This window comes from Carex rostrata, chromosome 21 (assembly GCF_964058835.1).
Source record: "Carex rostrata chromosome 21, lpCarRost1.2, whole genome shotgun sequence".
NCBI classification, from domain to species: domain Eukaryota; kingdom Viridiplantae; phylum Streptophyta; class Magnoliopsida; order Poales; family Cyperaceae; genus Carex; species Carex rostrata.
Window position 1 is genome coordinate 8,593,319 of NC_135938.1, and position 17,831 is coordinate 8,611,149.

The following is a 17,831-nucleotide window of genomic DNA, read 5'->3' on the forward strand; positions in this document are numbered from 1 at the left end:
AATTAATCCCGTGCATTCCGTACCTGTGGATTCCCACTTTTTCAAAAGTGAATTCTCATTCCCATTCCTATTCTCATTCCGTAATCCCGTGACATCTGAACACGCCCTAAACCTGTTCAAATTGTACCTATTCTTATGCATCCCAACCTCCTATCAGAGGCAGAACTATAAAATAGAGATTGGGGGGGGGGGGGGGCTGAAAAATCAAATATAGTGTAATATCATTTTATAAAGGGGGCTAAAAGATATTAATGCATATAAAAATTACAAAATTTAATGGACCAAACTATAAATTTTCAAACTATAGAGGGTGCTTAGCACCCTTTCCCCACCACTATGTTCCGCCCCTGCCTCCTATTATAGGAACTTTAGCGCTCTCATCACATTTTTTCTTTCATGTGGGACTAGGCTTGCGCAAGAAGCAATATAAACTGGATAAGGTTTTTGCTCCAATTTTTCAAGACATTTATATTGTTTTTCATGAGTTGGCAGAAGCTGCCAAATAAAATTTTATTATACAAAAGTAAATAATTACACGCTGCACTGGTTTAGGGGGATTTATATCCTACACACACTGCCATCCTTCAAGGCTTTTATATTGATAGCCTAATTTCATAGAAAAGGAAGTTCAAATTCTAAAACTTTTATGTCCACATAATTCATATGGTTTAAATTCCAAATAAAACTATTTGTTAATTGATTAAGAAAATAAATTATCCACTAATCCATATATATTCAATGGTTACTGCTTTTATAGTGATGTAAAACATCTCATCAAATGTTTTAAATTGTCTTTTTTTTTTTTTTTTTTTGGGAATTAAGATTTTTGATCTGAACATAATGTATAATTTCCGAATTATATCCGAATTATACTCGAATCATGAACTTTTGACCTCACCGAACTAAACTCGAATAATTCATTTGTCACTATGCTTCCAGTTGCCTCATTCATTTATGTGGACCTCCGGACTCATCTAAGCTAGTTGTGAGCCCTCCTGTCTGTGATGGTTGGTTAAGGTGGGTGCTACACATAGCATAGAGGGCCTCCGTGCAACGGCTCAATATTTGAGTTTTTTAAATTCTAATGGTCGATCCAAACCATTCAACATGATCTCCGTATGAATATGTACTTGCAAGCCAAATTTTACATTTTTTAGAATTTTTTTTACTATTTGTTTAGATAGGTAGAAAATCATTTGATCTGAATTTTCTTAAATTTTTGCAAAAGATATTTTTGTTAAATAAAATTGAATCTAAATAAACGAATTATTTTGGTAAATTTGTGTTTCCCTCTCTGTCAAAATTTTTTATTTGACCCTCTGCCAAAAATTTAACTCTTCTCTCTTTCTTGCTGAGTACCAAAATCTCAAAATTTCATTCCCAAACCTAGCCACCACCTCCGCTGCCCACTCTCTAGCGGACCAACTATTTTTGTCCAATCAGGTAATAAGGCAGTAATTAATTTGAAAAATTACTAGTTTTATATTTTTTGGTTTAGCACTGTTGGTTAGCATTTGAATTGAAGACTAACCAAACATAAACTCTTGGTTGAAACATTTTATCAAATAGCAAGAAAGCATGACAATTTTGAACCATTTTGATTCAGGCATTTCATCAAATTAATCAATATATAGTTCTATTGTAGGAATATGGCCAGTATCGCTGAGATAAATCAGTGAGATATCAAAATTGTTTATGATTCAGTTTAGAGAAAGCACAAGCATCTCATATATATACATGTCAAGAAGGTTTTAGGGGTTTCGCTGCAAAAATTAACTGAAGAGCAAGCATCACTATTGGCTGGTATGTAGTTATACACACATGCTCATACTCTCTGAAATTGCAATTTGTCTCAGTTGACTTCCATGAGCAAATTACCTTGATATTGGGTAATTTCTTTATGTACTGTTTTTTTAGAAAACAGAAAATGACTTGATAATTTGAATAATATTGACTCAAGTTATATTAGACATGATATTTTTAACTTAAAAGAATGCTGGCTCCTTAGGCATGATATTATGTTAACAAAGAATGCTGGCTCCTTATATCTACACAACTCAGATCCCTTATTCCCTGTCAAATTCTAACTACATGAACTGCTCCCAATATTTACCTTTTCATTTGCTTCTGATATTTATTTTAGAATCGCATAAAGCACAATAACTGTAGATGTAATTAAAATTCGTATATACTGGTTTTTGATACTTAGACAAGTTAACTTCCTTGATGTCTCTTTTCTTTCAACTAAAATCCCTTAATGATAAATTGTCAGGTACTGAATTGATTGGTACAGTTTCAAAACACTTCCAGATATGCAAAATGTTAACATCTTTATCAGATATATGAATTTGTTGTGAAATTCTCTGCTTAACCAGACAACATCAAACGTGGAAAAGGAACCAGGCAATTCATGTATGAGTCCCAATAAGAGAAGCATGATCTCGCATATTCCAAATAGGAGTTATTTGTATTGTGTTTTTATTTTCTTATTTGAATACCTGTGTCCTGTGAAGACTCTTAACCTTTCTATGACTAAGTTGACAATACATTATCGAATTTTATTTGTTGCTCTCTTGATAGGTTGATAGTTTACCTTGACCAACTACTCAAGTTAGCACGAGAAAAGATAAGGAACATAGCATTGCTAGTTCTGGTAAACTTGTCTTTTTGTTTACTGGGAATAACAGGAACAATGTCATCAAAATCAATGCCATCAAGTTGTGATTTGACATCCGAACATCCGAACATCCCAAAACATCCCAAAACATCCCAAAACAATGCCATCAACTCGTTGTTTCCTGGCTTCTTTCAATTAGATTTGCAGTTTAGCTACCTTCAAAATCAATGCCATCAAGTTGTGTTTCTCAGCTCAGCTGCCGCGGACTCCTCCCATCAAATATTCCCTCAGCTTCCTTCAAAATGTCACAAGAAAAGCCCTTAAATTAAAATACAACAAAAAGTGAATTCAGTTGAATGGGATGATAAAAAAAAATAACTAACAAGTCACGGCCAATTCAGCTTTAGTTGACTTCTACGGGTCAGGTATATGAAACTGCACTTCTAATGGGAAGCAAGCAGACAAGCCAGCAATTCCTTAGCTATCTAATGCAATAGAAAGAAGGTAAAAAAAAGTAAACAACAATAATTGAAACGTCCCTTAAATAAAATATGGCAAGAATAATACCTGAATAAAACCAAACAGATTTGCAGTTTAGTTACCTTCAAAATCAATGCCATCAAGTTGTGCTTCTCAGCTCAGCTGCCGCGGACTCCTCCCTTCAAATATCCCCTCAGCTCCCTTCAAAATGCCACAAGAAAAGCCCTTAAATTAAAATACAACAAAAAGTGAAATCAGTTGCATGGGATGATAAAGCAGAAATAGTTAACAAGTCACGGCCAAGTCAGCTTTGGCTGACTTCTACCGGTCAGGTACACGAAACTGCACATCTAATGGGAAGCAAGCACGTAAGCCAGAAACTCCTCAGCTATCTAATGCAATTGAAAGAAAAAAAAAAGTAAACAACAATAATTGAAACGTACCTTCCATAAAATCTGGGAAGAAAAATACCTAAATCAAACCAAACAGATTTGCAGTTTAGTTACCTTCAAAATCAATGCCATCAAGTTGTGCTTCTCAGTTCAGCTGCTGCGGACTCCTCCCTTCAAATATTCCCTCAGCTTCCTTCGAAATGCCACAAGAAAAGCCCTTAAATTAAAATACAACAAAAATTAAATTCAGTTGCATGGGATGATAACACAGAAATAACTAAGAAGTCACGGCCAAGTCAGCTTTGGTTGACTTCTACCGATCAGGTTCACGAAACTGCACATCTAATGGAAATCAAGCACACAAGCCAGCAACTTCTCAGCTATCTATTGCAATAGAAAGAACGTAGAAAATAGTAAACAACAATAATTGAAACGTACCTTGCATAAATTCAGGCAAGAAGAATACCTGAATCAAACCAAACATATTTGCAGTTTAGTTACCTTCAAAATCAATGCCATCAAGTTGTGCTTCTCAGCTCAGCTGCCGCGGACTCCTCCCTTCAAATATCCCCTCAGCTAGCTTCAAAATGCCACAAGAAAAACCCTTAAATTAAAATACAACAAAAAGTGAATTCAGTTACACGGGATGATAAAACATAAATAACTAAAAAGTCATGGCGAAGTCAGCTTTGGCTCACTTCTACCGGTCAGGTACACGAAACTGCACATCTAAGGGCAGGAAGCACACATGCCAGCAATTCCTCAACTATCTAACACAATAGAGAAAAGGTAAAAAAAAAGTAAACTACAATAATTGAAACTTACCTTTCATAAAATATGACAAGAATAATACCTGAATCAAACCAAACAGATTTGCAGTTTAGTTACCTTACAAATCAATGCCATCAAGTTGTATATCTCACCTCAGCTACCGCGGACTCCTCCCTTTAAATATTCCCCCAGCTTCATTCAAAATTCCACAAGAAAAACCCTGAAATTAAAATACGACAAAAAGTGAAATCAGTTGCATATGATGATAAAACAAAAATAACTAACAAGTCACGGCCAAGTCAGCTTTCCCTGACTTCTACCGGTCAGGTACACAAAATAGCACATCTAATGAGAAGCAAGCACACAAGCCAGCAATTCCTCGGCTATCTAATGTAATAGAAAGAAGGTAAAAAAAAGTAAACAACAATTCTTGAAACGTACCTTCCATAAAATCTGGGAGGAAGAATACCTGAATCAAACCAAGCAGATTTCCAGTTTAGTTACCTTCAAAATCAATGCCATCAAGTTGTGCTTCTCATCTCAGCTGCAGCGAACTCCTCCTTTCAAATATTCCCTCAGCTTCATTCAAAATTCCACAAGAAAAGCCCTTAAACTATAATATAACAAAAAGTGAAATCAGTTGAATGGGATGATAAAACAGAAATAACTAACAAGTCACGGCCAATTCAGCTTTAGTTGACTTCTACGGGTCAGGTATATGAAACTGCACTTCTAATGGGAAGCAAGCACACAAGCCAGCAATTCCTGAGCTATCTAATGCAATAGAAAGAAGGTAAAAAAAAGTAAACAACAATAATTGAAACGTACCTTAAATAAAATATTGCAAGAATAATACCTGAATCAAACCAAACAGATTTGCAGTTTAGTTACCTTCAAAATCAATGCCATCAAGTTGTGCTTCTCAGCTCACGTGCCGCAGACTCCTCCCTTGAAATATTCCATCCGCTTCCTTCAAAATTCCGCAAGAACAAAAAGTGAAATCAGTTGCATGGGATGATAAAACATAAATAACTAACAGGTCACGGCAAGTCAACTTTAGTTGACTTCTACGGGTCAGGTACACGAAACTGCATATCTAATGAGAAGCAAGCACACAGGCCAGCAATTCCTAAGCTATCTAATGCAATAGAAAGAAGGTACAAAAAAGTAACAACAATAATTGAAACGTACCTTTCATAAAATCAGACAAGAAGAATAGCTGAATCAAACCAAACAGAATTGCAGTTTAGTTACCTTCAAAATCAATGTCATCAAGTTGTGCTTCTCAGCTCACGTGCCGCGGACTGCTCCCTTCAAATATTCCCTCCGCTTCCTTCAAAATTCCGCATGAAATGCCCTTAAATTAAAATACAACAAAAAATGAAATCAGTTGCATGGGATGATAAAACAGAAATAACTAACAAGTCACGGCCAAGTCTGTTTTGGCTGACTTCTACCGGTCAGGTTCATGAAACCGCACATCTAATGGGAAGCAAGCACACAAGACAGCAGCTACTCAACTATCTAGTGCAATAGAAAGAATGTAAAAAATAGTAAACAACAATAATTGAAACGTACCTTACATAAAATATGGCAAGAAGAATACCTGACTCAAACCAAACAGATTTGCAGTTTAGTTACCTTCAAAATGAATGCCATCAAGTTGTGGTTCTCAGCTCAGCTGCCGCGGACTCCTTCTTTCAAATATTCGCTCAGTTTCCTTAAAAATGCCACAAGAAAAGCCCTTAAATTAAAATACAAGAAAAAGTGAATTTAGTTGCATGGAATAATAAAATAGAAATAACTAACAAGTCACGGCCAATTCAGCTTTGCCTGATTTCTACCGGTCAGGTACACGAAACTGCACATCTAATGGGAAGGAAGCACACATGCCAGCAATTCCTCAGCTATCTAATGCAATAGAGAAAAGTCAAAAAAAGTAAACAACAATAATTGAAACGTACCTTTCATAAAATATGGATAGAAGAATACCTGAATTAAACCAAACAGACTTGCAGTTGAGTTACCTTCAAAATCAATGCCATCAAGTTGTGCTTCTCAGCTCAGCTGCCGCGGACTCCTCCCTTCAAATATTCGCTCAGCTTCTTACAAAATTCCACAAGAAAAACCATTAAACTAAAATACTACAAAAAGTGAAATCAGTTGAGTGCGATGATAAAACAGAAATAACTAACAGGTTACGGCCAAATCAACTTTAGTTGACTTCTACGGGTCAGGTACTCGAAACTGCATATCTAATGAGAAGCAAGCACACAGGCCAGCAATTCCTAAGCTATCTAATGCAATAGAAAGAAGGTACAAAAAAGTAAACAACAATAATTGAAACGTACCTTTCATAAAATCTGACAAGAAGAATACCTGAATCAAACCAAACAGATTTGCAGTTTAGTTACCTTCAAAATCAATGCCATCAAGTTGTGCTTCTCAGCTCAGCTGCCGCGGACTCCTCCCTTCAAATATTCGCTCAGCTTCTTTCAAAATTTCACAAGAAAAACCCTTAAACTGAAATACAACAAAAAGTGAAATCAGTTGAGCGCGATGATAAAATAGAAATAACTAACAGGTCACGGCCAAATCAACTTTAGTTGACTTCTACGGGTCAGGTACACGAAACTGCATATCTAATGAGAAGGAAGCACACAGGCCAGCAATTCCTAAGCTATCTAATGCAATAGAAACAAGGTAAAAAAAAGTAAACAACAATAATTGAAACGTACCTTTCATAAAATCTGACAAGAAGAATACCTGAATCAAACCAAACAGATTTGCAGTTTAGTTACCTTCAAAATGAATGCCATCAAGTTGTACTTCTCAGCTCACGTGCCGCGGACTCCTCCCTTGAAATATTCCCTTCGCTTCTTCAAAATTCCGCAAGAAATGCCCTTAAATTAAAATACAACAAAAAGTGAAATCAGTTCCATGGGATGATAAAACAGAAATAACTAACAAGTCACGGCCAAGTCAACTTTAGTTGACTTCTACGGGTCAGGTACACGAAACTGCACATCTAATGAGAAGCAAGCACACAAGCCACCAATTCCTAAGCTATGTAATGCAATAGAAAGAAGGTACAAAAAAGTAAACAACAATAATTGAAACGTGCATTTCCTAAACTCTGACAAGAAGAATACCTGAATCAAATCAAACAGATTTGCAGTTTAGTTACCTTCAAAATCAATGCCAACAAGTTGTGCTTCTCAGCTCACGTGCCGCGGACTCCTCTCTTGAAAAATTCTCTCTGCTTTCTTCAAAATTCCGCAAGAAATGCCCTTAAATTAAAATACAACAAAAAGTGAAATCAGTTGCATGGGATGATAAAACATAAATAACTAACAAGTCACGGCCAAGTCAACTTTAGTTGACTTCTAAGGGTCAGGTACACGAAACTGCACATCTAATGAGAAGCAAGCACACAAGCCACCAATTCCTAAGCTATCTAATGCAATAGAAAGAAGGTACAAAAAAGTAAACAACAATAATTGAAACGTGCCTTTCATAAACTCTGACAAGAAGAATACCTGAATCAAATCAAACAGATTTGCAATTTAGTTACCTTCAAAACCAATGCCAACAAATTGTGCTTCTCAGCTCATGTGCCGTGGACTCCTCCGTTGAAATATTCCCTCTGCTTCCTTCAAAATTCCGCAAGAAATGCCCTTAAATTAAAATACAACAAAAAGTGAAATTAGTTGAGTGGGATGATAAAACAGAAATAACTAACAAGTCACGACCAAGTCAACTTTAGTTGACTTCTACGGGTCAGGTACACGAAACTGCACATCTAATGAAAAGCAAGCACACAGGCCAACAATTCCTAAGCTATCTAAGGCAATAGAAAGAATGTACAAAAAAGTAAACAACAATAATTGAAACGTACCTTTCATAAACTCTGACAAGAAGAATACCTGAATTAAACCAAACAGATTTGCAGTTTAGTTACCTTCAAAATCAATGCCAACAAGTTGTGCTTCTCAGCTCACGTGCCGCGGACTCCTCTCTTGAAATATTCGCTCTGCTTTCTTCAAAATTCCGCAAGAAATGCCCTTAAATTAAAATACAACAAAAAGTGAAATCAGTTCCATGGGATGATAAAACATAAATAACTAACAAGTCACGGCCAAGTCAACTTTAGTTGACTTCTACGGGTCAGATACACGAAACTGCACATCTAATGAGAAGCAAGCACACAAGCCACCAATTCCTAAGCTATCTAATGCAATAGAAAGAAGGTACCAAAAAGTAAACAACAATAATTGAAACGTGCCTTTCATAAACTCTGACAAGAAGAATACCTGAATCAAACCAAACAGATTTGCAGTTTAGTTACCTTCAAAATCAATGCCAACAAGTTGTGCTTCTCAGCTCACGTGCCGCGGACTCCTCTCTTGAAATATTCCCTCTGCTTTCTTCAAAATTCCGCAAGAAATGTCCTTAAATTAAAATACAACAAAAAGTGAAATCAGTTGCATGGAATGATAAAACATAAATAACTAACAAGTCACGGCCATGTCAGCTTTGGCTGACTTCTACCGGTCAGGTTCACGAAACCGCACATCTAATGGGAAGCAAGCACACAGGCCACCAATTCCTAAGCTATCTAATACAATAGAAAGAAGGTACAAAAAAGTAAACAACAATAATTGAAACGTAACTTTCATAAAATCTGACAAGAAGAATACCTGAATCAAACCAAACAGATTTGCAGTTTAGTTACCTTCAAAATCAATGCCATCAAGTTGTGCTTCTCAGCTCAGCTGCCGCAGACTCCTCCCTTCCATTACTCGCTCAGATTCCTTCAAAAATCCGCAAGAAAGGCCCTTAAACTGAAATACAACAAAAAGTGAAATCAGTTGCATGTGATGATAAAACAAAAATCACTAACAAGTCACGGCCAAGTCAACTTTAGTTGGCTTCTACGGGTGAGGTACACGAAACTGCACATCTAATGAGAAGCAAGCACACAGGCCACCAATTCCAAAGCTATCTAATGCAATAGAAAGAAGGTACAAAATAGTAAACAACAATAATTGAAACGTACATTTCATAAAATCTGACAAGAAGAATACCTGAATCAAACCAAAAATATTTGCAGTTTAGTTAACTTCAAAATCAATGCCATCAAGTTGTGCTTCTCACCTCAGCTTCCGCGGACTCCTCCCTTCCAATACTCGCTCAGATTCCTTCAAATTTCCGCAAGAAAGGCCCTTAAACTGAAATACAACAAAAAGTGAAATCAGTTGCATGGGATGATAAAACAGAAATAACTAACAAGTCACGGCCAAGTCAACTTTAGTTGGCTTCTACGGGTGAGGTACACGAAACTGCACATCTAATGAGAAGCAAGCACACAGGCCACCAATTCCTAAGCTATCTAATGCAATAGAAAGAATGTACAAAAAAGTAAACAACAATAATTGAAACGTACCTTTCATAAACTCTGACAAGAAGAATACCTGAATCAAACCAAACAGATTTGCAGTTTAGTTACCTTCAAAATCCATGCCATCAAGTTGTGCTTCTCAGCTCACGTGCCGCGGACTCCTCCCTTGAAATATTCCTCCTTCAAAATTCCGCAAGAAATGCCCTTAAATTAAAATACAACAAAAAGTGAAATCAGTTGCATGGGATGATAAAACATAAATAACTAACAAGTCACGACCAAGTCAACTTTAGTTGACTTCTACGGGCCAGGTACACGAAACTGCACATCTAATGATTAGCAAGCACACAGACCACCAATTTCTAAGCTATCTAATGCAAAAGAAAGAAGGTACAAAAAAGTAAACAACAATAATTGAAACGTACCTTTCATAAAATCTGACAAGAAGAATACCTGAATCAAACCAAACAGATTTGCAGTTTAGTTACCTTCAAAACCAATGCCAACAAATTGTGCTTCTCAGTTCATGTGCCGCGGACTCCTCTCTTGAAAAATTCTCTCTGCTTTCTTCATAATTCCGCAAGAAATGCCCTGAAATTAAAATACAACAAAATATGAAATCAGTTGCATGGGATGATAAAACATAAATAACTAACAAATCACGGCCACGTCAACTTTAGTTGACTTCTACGGGTCAGGTACACGAAACTGCACATCTAATGATTAGCAAGCACACATGCCACCAATTCCTGAGCTATCTAATGCAATAGAAAGAATGTACAAAAAAGTAAACAACAATAATTGAAACGTACATTTCATAAAATCTGACAAGAAGAATACCTGAATCAAACCAAAAAGATTTGCAGTTTAGTTACCTTCAAAATCAATGCCATCAAGTTGTGCTTCTCAGCTCTGCTGCCGCGGACTCCTCCCTTCCAATACTCGCTCAGATTCCTTCAAATTTCCGCAAGAAAGGCCCTTAAACTGAAATACAACAAAAAGTGAAATCAGTTGCATGTGATGATAAAACAGAAATAACTAACAAGTCACGGCCAAGTCAACTTTAGTTGGCTTCTACGGGTCAGGTACACGAAACTGCACATCTAATGAGAAGCAAGCACACAGTCCACCAATTCCTAAGCTATTTAATACAATAGAAAGAAGGTACAAAAAAGTAAACAACAATAATTGAAACGTACATTTCATAAACTCTGACAAGAAGAATACCTGAATAAAATCAAACAGATTTGCAGTTTAGTTACCTTCAAAATCCATGCCATCAAGTTGTGCTTCTCAGCTCACGTGCCGCGGACTCCTCCCTTGAAATATTACCCCTGCTTCCTTCAAAATTCCGCAAGAAATGCCCTTAAATTAAAATACAACAAAAAGTGAAATCAGTTGCATGGGATGATAAAACATAAATAACTAACAAGTCACGGCCAAGTCAACTTTAGTTGACTTCTACGGGCCAGGTAGACGAAACTGCACATCTAATGATTAGCAAGCACACAGACCACCAATTCCTAAGCTATCTAATGCAATAGAAAGAAGGTACAAAAAAGTAAACAACAATAATTGAAACGTACCTTTCATAAAATCTGACAAGAAGAATACCTGAATCAAACCAAACAGATTTGCAGTTTAGTTACCTTCAAAATCAATGCCATCAAGTTGTGCTTCTCAGCTCACGTGCCGCGGACTCCTCCCTTTAAATATTCCCTCAGATTCCTTCAAAATTCCGCAAGAAATGCCCTTAAACTGAAATACAACAAAAAGTGAAATCAGTTGCATGTGTTGATAAAACAGAAATAACTAACAAGTCACGGCCAAGTCAACTTTAGTTGGCTTCTACGGGTGAGGTACACGAAACTGCACATCTAATGAGAAGCAAGCACACAGGCCACCAGTTCCTAAGCTATTTAATACAATAGAAAGAAGGTACAAAAAAGTAAACAACAATAATTGAAACGTACATTTCATAAACTCTGACAAGAAGAATACCTGAATCAAACCAAACAGATTTGCAGTTTAGTTACCTTCAAAATCCATGCCATCATGTTGTGCTTCTCAGCTCACGTGCCGCGGACTCCTCCCTTGAAATATTCCCCCTGCTTCCTTCAAAATTCCGCAAGAAATGCCCTTAAATTAAAATACAACAAAAAGTGAAATCAGTTGCATGGGATGATAAAACATAAATAACTAACAAGTCACGGCCAAGTCAACTTTAGTTGACTTCTACGGGCCAGGTACACGAAACTGCACATCTAATGATTAGCAAGCACACAGACCACCAATTCCTAAGCTATCTAATGCAATAGAAAGAAGGTACAAAAAAGTAAACAACAATAATTGAAACGTACTTTTCATAAAATCTGACAAGAAGAATACCTGAATCAAACCAAACAGATTTGCAGTTTAGTTACCTTCAAAATCCATGCCATCAAGTTGTGCTTCTCAGCTCACGTGCCGCGGACTCCTCCCTTGAAATATTCCCCCTGCTTCCTTCAAAATTCCGCAAGAAATGCCTTTAAATTAAAATACAACAAAAAGTGAAATCAATTGCATGGGATGATAAAACATAAATAACTAACAAGTCACGGCCAAGTCAACTTTAGATGATTTCTACGGGTCAGGTACACGAAACTGCACATCTAATGATTAGCAAGGACACAGACCACCAATTCCTAAGCTATCTAATGCAATAGAAAGAAGGTACAAAAAAGTAAACAACAATAATTGAAACGTACATTTCATAAAATCTGACAAGAAGAATACCTGAATCAAACCAAACAGATTTGCAGTTTAGTTACCTTCAAAATCAATGCCATCAAGTTGTGCTTCTCAGCTCACTTGCCGCGGACTCCTCCCTTGAAATATTCCCCCTGCTTCCTTCAAAATTCCGCAAGAAATGCCCTTAAATTAAAATACAACAAAAAATGAAATCAGTTGCATGGGATGATAAAACAGAAATAACTAAACAAGTCACGGCCAAGTCAACTTTAGTTGACTTCTACGGGTCAGGTACACGAAACTGCACATCTAATGAGAAGCAAGCACACAGGCCACCAATTCCTAAGCTATCTAATACAATAGAAAGAATGTACAAAAAAGTAAACAACAATAATTGAAACGTACCTTTCATAAACTCTGACAAGAAGAATACCTGAATCAAACCAAACAGATTTGCAGTTTAGTTACCTTCAAAATCCATGCCATCAAGTTGTGCTTCTCAGCTCACGTGCCGCGGACTCCTCCCTTGAAATATTCCCTCTGCTTCCTTCAAAATTCCGCAAGAAATGCCCTTAAATTAAAATACAACAAAAAGTGAAATCAGTTGCATGGGATGATAAAACAGAAATAACTAAACAAGTCACGGCCAAGTCAACTTTAGTTGACTTCTACGGGTCAGGTACACGAAACTGCACATCTAATGAGAAGCAAGCACACAGGCCACCAATTCCTAAGCTATCTAATACAATAGAAAGAAGTTACAAAAAAGTAAACAACAATAATTGAAACGTACCTTTCATAAACTCTGACAAGAAGAATACCTGAATCAAACCAAACAGATTTACAGTTTAGTTACCTTCAAAATCAATGCCATCAAGTTGTGCTTCTCAGCTCAGCTGCAGCGGACCCCTCCCTTCCAATACTCGCTCAGATTCCTTCAAATTTCCGCAAGAAAGGCCCTTAAACTGAAATACAACAAAAAGTGAAATCAGTTTCATGTGATGATAAAACAGAAATAACTAACAAGTCACGGCCAAGTCAACTTTAGTTGGCTTCTACGGGTCAGGTACACGAAACTGCACATCTAATGAGAAGCAAGCACACAGGCCACCAATTCCTAAGCTATCTAATACAATAGAAAGAAGGTACAAAAAAGTAAACAACAATAATTGAAACGTACCTTTCATAAACTCTGACAAGAAGAATACCTGAATCAAACCAAACAGATTTGCAGTTTAGTTACCTTCAAAATCCATGCCATCAAGTTGTGCTTCTCAGCTCACGTGCCGCGGACTCCTCCCTTGAAATATTCCCTCTGCTTCCTTCAAAATTCCGCAAGAAATGCCCTTAAATTAAAATACAACAAAAAGTGAAATCAGTTGCATGGGATGATAAAACAGAAATAACTAAACAAGTCACAGCCAAGTCAACTTTAGTTGACTTCTACGGGTCAGGTACACGAAACTGCACATCTAATGAGAAGCAAGCACACAGGCCACCAATTCCTAAGCTATCTAATACAATAGAAAGAAGTTACAAAAAAGTAAACAACAATAATTGAAACGTACCTTTCATAAACTCTGACAAGAAGAATACCTGAATCAAACGAAACAGATTTACAGTTTAGTTACCTTCAAAATCAATGCCATCAAGTTGTGCTTCTCAGCTCAGCTGCAGCGGACTCCTCCCTTCCAATACTCGCTCAGATTCCTTCAAATTTCCGCAAGAAAGGCCCTTAAACTGAAATACTACAAAAAGTGAAATCAGTTTCATGTGATGATAAAACAGAAATAACTAACAAGTCACGGCCAAGTCAACTTTAGTTGGCTTCTACGGGTCAGGTACACGAAACTGCACATCTAATGAGAAGCAAGCACACAGGCCACCAATTCCTAAGCTATCTAATACAATAGAAAGAAGGTACAAAAAAGTAAACAACAATAATTGAAACGTACCTTTCATAAACTCTGACAAGAAGAATACCTGAATCAAACCAAACAGATTTGCAGTTTAGTTACCTTCAAAATCCATGCCATCAAGTTGTGCTTCTCAGCTCACGTGCCGCGGACTCCTCCCTTGAAATATTCCCTCTGCTTCCTTCAAAATTCCGCAAGAAATTCCCTTAAATTAAAATACAACAAAAAGTGAAATCAGTTGCATGGGATGATAAAACATAAATAACTAACAAGTCACGGCCAAGTCAACTTTAGTTGACTTCTACGGGTCAGGTACACGAAACTGCACATCTAATGAGAAGCAAGCTCACAAGCCACCAATTCCTAAGTTATCTAATGCAATAGAAAGAAGGTACCAAAAAGTAAACAACAATAATTGAAACGTGTCTTTCATAAACTCTGACAAGAAGAATACATGAATTAAACCAAACAGATTTGCAGTTTAGTTACCTTCAAAATCAATGTCATCAAGTTGTGCTTCTCAGCTCACGTGCCACGGACTTCTCCCTTGAAATATTCCCTTTGCTTTCTTCAAAATTTCGCAAGAATTGCCCTGAAATTAAAATACAACAAAAAGTGAAATCAGTTGCATGGGATGATAAAACATAAATAACTAACAAGTGACGGCCAAGTCAACTTTAGTTGACTTCTACGGGTCAGGTACACGAAACTGCACATCTAATGAGAAGTAAGCACACAGGCCACCAATTCCTAAGCTATCTAATGCAATAGAAAGAAGGTACAAAAAGTACACAACAATAATGGAAACGTACCTTTCATAAACTCTGACAAGAAGAATACCTGAATCAAACCAAACAGATTTGCAGTTTAGTTACCTTCAAAATCAATGCCATCAAGTTGTGCTTCTCAGCTCAGCTGCCGCGGACTCCTCCCTTCCAATACTCGCTCAGATTCCTTCAAATTTCCGCAAGAAAGACCCTTAAACTGAAATACAACATAAAGTGAAATCAGTTTCATGTGATGATAAAACAGAAATAACTAACAAGTCACGGCCAAGTCAATTTTAGTTGACTTCTACGGGTCAGGTACACGAAACTGCACATCTAATGAGAAGCAAGCACACAGGCCACCAATTCCTAAGCTATCTAATACAATAGAAAGAATGTACAAAAAAGTAAACAACAATAATTGAAACGTACCTTTCATAAACTCTGACAAGAAGAATACCTGAATCAAACCAAACAGATTTGCAGTTTAGTTACCTTCAAAATCCATGCCATCAAGTTGTGCTTCTCAGCTCACGTGCCGCGGACTCCTCCCTTGAAATATTCCCTCTGCTTCCTTCAAAATTCCGCAAGAAATGCCCTTAAATTAAAATACAACAAAAAGTGAAATCAGTTGCATGGGATGATAAAACATAAATAACTAACAAGTCACGGCCAAGTCAGCTTTGGCTGATTTCTACCGGTCAGGTACACGAAACTGCATATCTAATGGGAAGGAAGAACACATGCCAGCAATTCCTCAGCTATCTAATGCAATATAAAGAAGGTACAAAAAAGTAAACAACAATAATTGAAACGTACCTTACATAAAATCTGGATAGAAGAATACCTGAATTAAACCAAACAGATTTGCAGTTTAGTTACCTTCAAAATCAATGCCATCAAGTTGTGCTTCTCAGCTCAGCTGCCGCGGACTCCTCCTTTCCAATATTCGTTCAGCTTCCTTCAAAATTTCACAAGAAAAGCCCTTGTACTAAAATACAACAAAAAGTGAAATCAGTTGCATAGATGATAAAACAGAAATAATTAACAAGTCACGGTCAAGTCAGATTTGACTGATTTCTACCGATCAGGTACACGAAACTGCACATCTATTGAGAAGCAAGCACACATGCCAGCAATTCCTCATCTATCTAATGCAATAGAGAAAAGGCAAAAAAAAAGTAAACTACTATAATTGAAACGTATCTTTCATAAAATCTGGGAAGAAGTATACCTGAATCAAACCAAACAGATTTGCAATTTAGTTACCTTCAAAATCAATGTCATCAAGTTGTGCTTCTCAGCTTAGGTGCCGCGGACTCCTCACTTCAAATATTCCCTCAACTTCCTTAAAAATGACACAAGAAAAGCCCTTTAATTAAAATACAACAAAAAGTGAATTCAGTTGCATGAGATGATAAAACAGAAATAACTAACAAGTCACGGCCAAGTCAGCTTTAGCTGACTTCTACCGGTCAGATGCACGAAACTGCACATCTAATGGGAAGCAAGCACACAGGCCAGTAATTCCTCAGCTATCTAATACAATAGAAAGAATGTAAAAAAAAGTAAACAACATGGCATATAATTAATGTAGTAATGATACTTGAGTAACCTAGAATTATATGATACAAGAAAATTACAAATCAATGTATACCTGGAAGATGACCAACTTCGCATCATATCTCTGTCCTATTTTTTTAAATATTGAGCCAAAAGAGCAATCTGCTGAATCAGAAAAAAAAATATTTACTTGACTTAAAAGGAAAAAAAAATGATTCCCTGACTTGCAAACTAAAACTAATACAAATGACGTACCACTCGAGAAGAGATGACATTCAATTGACAAGGTCTATTCAAGGTAATCAACTTCACATTGGCAAATTCTTCACCTAGTATAACATACGGATAGCAATTAGAGCAATTAGAAGTTAATCACATTGAATCATAGGGTGCAACCTAAATTGAGTTGTCGAATTTACATTTGTTTTATCGCTTCTTGAATTTATATTTGAATCATACGGTGCAATTAGAGCAAATTCTATTCGTTTTATCACCTTATTGGCTGATATTTATTTAGCATAGGGTGCAAATAATCTAAATTGAGTTGTTGAATTTAAATTGATTTATACTATGTAAAAGTGCCAAAATTTTGAGTCAGTAATAATTTCTAATTACTAGTAAATGAAAATACAATATAATGTACCTTACTCTATGGTCATAGGTTCAGATTGAAGACTGAAAAGATTAGTTGTTCAAGCTATTAAACAAATTTATAGAAGTTATTAAAATATTTATAAAATTAGCATTTGTTGAAAAAAAATATAAAACATAAACTTTATCTTTACCTGAAATCTCAATGTCCTTTATAGAAAGTACAAATATTTAAAAAATATATTAATTACCTAAGAGAAGTATGGGAAAGAGATAAGATAAAAAGGATCAGTACAAATTCCAATAGCAAATTAGTTCTAAAAGGAAGCAAAACCGATTGTGAAATGTATCTGTACCAGCCAATTTTTTTTTACCTAATTGAACTACACTTAACAGAATTTGTTCAAAAATCTTACTAACTAGATGCATGCCTCGCTTTGCTTCGGTATCGGGTGTTGAGGCGAAAAAGAAAAATAAAAGATAGTTAGAAAGCGAGAACAATTGTACTGAGATATAACTAAAACTATATCACAAAGTATTAGATTATTATGCTACCTGAGATAAATTAACATCAACTTATCAGTTGTGTTTGGAATTGGAAGA

The 17,831-nt window shown here is 36.3% G+C and overlaps 2 long non-coding RNA genes across 2 annotated transcripts; both read right to left on the reverse strand.

Annotated features, from left to right (window-relative positions):
• Nucleotides 1-4,749: 4,749 nt before the first annotated feature.
• On the reverse strand, nt 4,750-5,980 carry LOC144573016 (uncharacterized). Its single transcript, XR_013517860.1, has 4 exons — nt 5,902-5,980; nt 5,515-5,617; nt 5,152-5,230; nt 4,750-4,873 (listed from the first exon to the last, which is right to left on the reverse strand). It is a non-coding gene; the product is annotated as an uncharacterized LOC144573016 (long non-coding RNA).
• A 660-nt stretch (nt 5,981-6,640) lies between these two features.
• LOC144573066 (uncharacterized) lies at nt 6,641-7,526 on the reverse strand. Its single transcript, XR_013517875.1, has 3 exons — nt 7,413-7,526; nt 7,062-7,163; nt 6,641-6,783 (listed from the first exon to the last, which is right to left on the reverse strand). It is a non-coding gene; the product is annotated as an uncharacterized LOC144573066 (long non-coding RNA).
• Nucleotides 7,527-17,831: the final 10,305 nt, after the last annotated feature.